Source organism: Papaver somniferum, chromosome 5 (genome assembly GCF_003573695.1).
Source record: "Papaver somniferum cultivar HN1 chromosome 5, ASM357369v1, whole genome shotgun sequence".
NCBI classification, from domain to species: Eukaryota; Viridiplantae; Streptophyta; class Magnoliopsida; order Ranunculales; family Papaveraceae; genus Papaver; species Papaver somniferum.
In genome coordinates, this window is record NC_039362.1 from 73,368,684 (window position 1) to 73,373,144 (window position 4,461).

General features: G+C 34.6%; 1 long non-coding RNA gene across 2 annotated transcripts; it reads left to right on the top strand.

Moving 5' to 3' along the window:
* The first annotated feature begins 1,508 nt into the window (after positions 1 to 1,508).
* Positions 1,509 to 4,096, top strand: LOC113281909. 2 transcript variants are annotated; one of them, XR_003326412.1, is made up of 3 exons: positions 1,509 to 2,469; positions 2,757 to 2,810; positions 3,457 to 4,096. It is a non-coding gene; the product is annotated as an uncharacterized LOC113281909 (long non-coding RNA). The 2 variants fall into 2 exon arrangements; XR_003326411.1 differs by having other exon boundaries at positions 1,520 to 2,469; positions 3,560 to 4,096.
* Positions 4,097 to 4,461: the final 365 nt, after the last annotated feature.

The following is a 4,461-nucleotide window of genomic DNA, read 5'->3' on the forward strand; positions in this document are numbered from 1 at the left end:
CAATCCTCACACAGATGCACTGCAAGAAGGGTGTGCTTTGAATTCGAGAGATGAATCTGTAGTACTCCGGCCTAAACCAAGACAATGGTCGTTCCAGAGTAAATTCGGTCACAAGAGGGGATGAGTCGATCTGTAGGAGGGAAGCTGAGAAATGTGTGAGATCAATGGTGATCGAGATTGTAGGTGCATTATGTATTATGCGTAAGAAAGTTCTGAATGATTGAATTTGCTCAGTTGAGAGTGATTGCTCATACGATGAGTTCGTGTAGACGAAAGATTGTCGGTATGGACTTGTCGAGAAATTCTTGTCCTTTTCAATCATTGTTAGAGCACTGCTCGGTTGAACCCACTAACGTTGTATGTCAAGTTAGTTGTCAATTTTAGTTGCCAAAATGCATTCTTGATTTAGCATACTAAATATAGTTTCAGACTAGATTAGATCTAAGAAGTTGAATCTAAGCTATCCTTAAAGGATGAAGATTGAAGATTGAAGACTACAAGAAGACATCAACAAGTACTTCATCAACAAAGGTATGTGATTGATTTCATTTGGATTCTTGTTCAATTCTACCTTTCTAATCTATCAAGATATATGCTCACTACATGGAACAATTCCGATGACGGTAAATGTACATTTATGTATATATACTTGAGGTTATTTGATTCATGACCTTGGTGATAATAACCTTTATCCTTATAAAGGATCTCATGTTATAGTGAATGAGCTTGCGAATCTAATGAGCCAAGAATCACTCAATTCCGAGTTATAACGACAAAGTTATGAGTGATTTAAGTTCATTAGTAGGAAACGTTCCATGGGCTTTGGAGTGGTCCGCGAACTTGGGCCCAATACGTGACTAAAAGGGATTTTTGGTCAAGTTGGTGATGTTTCCTTATCTAGACAAGTTAGCTATTGGTCCAAACACTTTTGATTACCATATTAAAGTGTTTGTGATTCCTTCCTAAGTTAAAATGTGATTTATTCACATTAATAATATGATTTCAGGTGATTTTTCTTTGTTGTGGTTAAAAGCTGAATCAAGCTCTCTTCTTAGGGTCTAGATCGTCTGTGCCACTGCTTGGGTGTGCCCTATGTGCCACACCAATAGAAACACGGTATTTTCTCTTGGATTTGTAATATCTTCTTTAACTAATTAATTATCTTTCCTAATCGATTAGTGTTGTATAAATAGAAAATCTATTTAGTTAGTCATGGTTAATGAGAGGAATGATGTGGCGTGTTTCTATTGGTATGGCACATAGGGCACACACAAGCAGTGGCACAGACGATCTCGACTTAGAGCTTCTGGCCCCACAAAAATTATTTAGACCAATAAAAAACTTACATTTTTTCATACCACCGCTCCTACATATTTTGAACCCCACTTTTCTCTCTTTCCAAGATATTAGATATCTTTTTTTTTTTTGAAGAAAGATGGGTTTCAAACCTGAAACCCATAATTTATTAAATTACCTCATTAAAATTGAGGTTTGAAGGGATACATAATGGTGGAGAATCACCGTTCCACCGATTGGAATCATGATAACAGGATAATTCAAGTACATCATAATGATACCACATAAAAAATACAAAATATAATGTATCCAAATTTCTGAAATACAACAATTGTACATAATAGTTGATCAAAAAGATAAATGATGTAATCCAAACAATATTGGTCTTCTCATTAGACTTCAACCATTTAAAAACTTCTTCTTCATTAAAATATAATCCTTCATAAAAGGAATGATTTGCTCCAAATATCATCATTACAACCCATTCTGGTAGTCATTGATCAAATTTGTAAGAATCTTGATCATCGTCACGCCAGAACTGGTCATCTTTGAAGGTGTACTTGAATATATTACCAGACTCCATTAGAAAATCCTAAGAGCAATAATAAATCGCTGTAATAGCGAATCGAAACATCATATGACAAAGGATTGTCATAGAGATAATATTTATTGAAAGCATAAAGAAATACATAAAACAATATCCTGATTTTGCAAATAAATGCGATTTTATTTAATTAAACATGATTTAGTAAATAAAACAATCTAGATTTGCTCGGAAGATATGAAATTCATATCTAAACTCGAATAAATTTAGATTTAGGATGAAAAAGATGGTGAAAAAATAGGATTAGTTTTTACCGGGAAAACGGTTTTGGCGTAGAGTGAGAAAAAGGCTAGTTTGCCTCAGCGCCTATTCAAGATATTAGATATCTATCGTCTTCTTAACCTATCAAAAAAAGATATCTAGCGTCTTCTTTTTATTGAAAACCCTGACTTCTTTTCACCGAACGCTTCTTCTTTTTTTTTTCTTCTCCATTTGTTCTCTTTCGTCATGTATTGTTTTATGAATCTGATTGTTGATTTTTTTCTAATTATTTTTGTTAGGTTTATTTTACAGGTGGGATTTCGGTTGAAGCTTAAAAAGGATAAATTACTAAATAAAATTATCGATGGGTAAAACCTAACTCTAAACCTTTTCTTTTTCTTCATGTGTCTTCCCAATTCTCAACTCCGGTTTCAATACGATTTTTCATCACATGTTTTTATTGTATAATGAAATCACTTTGTTATTTGAGGGTTAGGATTGCTTCTTCTTTGAACTGCTAATTGAACTTTGTAATTTAATCCTGAAATCATATATGGATTACATGTATTTACATATCTGGGGTCTATCTTTAAGCTTTCTGAAAGATTTCGCAACTCTAATTGTTTAATTAGAATGGCTATGGTGTTGTGTGTAGATGGTTCGGTTCCGTTACGGTTGCATTATGTACCAGGCAACAATTTCTCGACAGGTATAATAAGCCTTTCAAGGCATCTGTCTTACCCACAATTTTAATTTTCCTCATTTGTTTTAGGGACAATGTAAAGAGGCTCTTAATGACACTATAGCCACAGGTTTAGTCGTATATATGTATCATTAGTGACTTTACTGATTGGCAGTACTTTGAACTGTTAAAAATTCCCATGGATATAAAAAGTTATTGATTGTCACTACTTGGTTTGGCACTATAGCTACTAAAATTGCTTATTGCACCTTCTGATCTTACCATACACTTTCAAACTCTTTGCTTATTGCGCCTACTGAACACTTTTAAAAATATTACTCCTTGACAAATGTTATACACTTTTGTCCAGTTCTCTTTGGTTCCACAATTTTGACCATATTTTGAATTGCTTAATCGATGTATACTTTTCTTTTGAATTGGTTGATTCTTGGGGCGGTACCTTCACTTTATCATCCATGCATTGTCGCTGAGTTCCTTCGGTGCTTCTATTTTCACTTTTTATCCTTGCAACATTTGTCTACTTCTAAAGAAGTTTGTTCCCATCATCATCACAGATCACAGAATCTATAGCCACATGTTTATTGTGTTAATAACCACATCTTGAATGTTCTGCCTAACAGAGCCTTTATATGCTTATATTTTTCTATTACAGTTTGTAGGGTTGCTGCAAAATCTCTCCATATTCTTCAAGGATCTTGAGGTAACTCATTTATCCTTTAGACTTTGATCTATATAAACTGTTTCTTTATGTGCAGCTCCCGTGGTTTAGATGAGAAGCTCTTGGAAATGGTCAAACCGTTGTTTTAGATGAAAAGCTCTTGGAAATGGTCCCAAGGCGTCGGCTCTCAAACTGTTGCAAGGGCATAAATATTACATCTGATAAGGCGTAGGGTGGAAGCAAATAAAATCTATGACTTTTGGTGGACTCGAGATGAACGACAACAGTTGCTTCCATTACTCAGACCTCATCATACGGCGTGGGTTGCGATAAATACATGCTACATCTTATAGATGCAGCAGTGGTACGTTGTCGAGAACCAAGGATACAATGTATATGGGAAATGGAGGAAAACCTGTTTAGGCAGGAGTAACAACACTAAACACATCAATTTTCCTACCAGACATTATGAATTTATGAGCTTCGCCATATGAAACTTGGGTTCAAATTATCTGCATACGCTTTAACATATTTGGAATTTGTAATGAGTTTAGTTTGAATTGGGATGTAAGTTCAAATTATCAATGATGAGTTCCGTCTCGCACCAGCAGAAATACATCATCTCTTTTATATATATATGGTCTCTTTATTTGACGAATCCAAGGAAAGTCTGACTTGGTAAATGTTATCAAATTCCTTGGTGTTGGCTGCGGGTTCGAACATTAGTAGCCCCTCTACCTTCTCTATGTAGGTTTTAAATGAAACTCTCAACGCAACGCGGTAGTTTAGCATTAAAATTACCATTAAATTTTCTTTTTACTTACATTTGAAATGTTCAAATTATGCCCGTGCAGAGCACGGGCCCAACACCTAGTAAATATAATTTTTGCTAAATAAGTTATTTATTTAATTATTTTGGCAAAAGTTTTAACTTAGGTAAGACTCCCATATTTAGGAGAGTCTTGTAAAAGGAAAATAGCTTTGCTTAGCTTCCAAGCT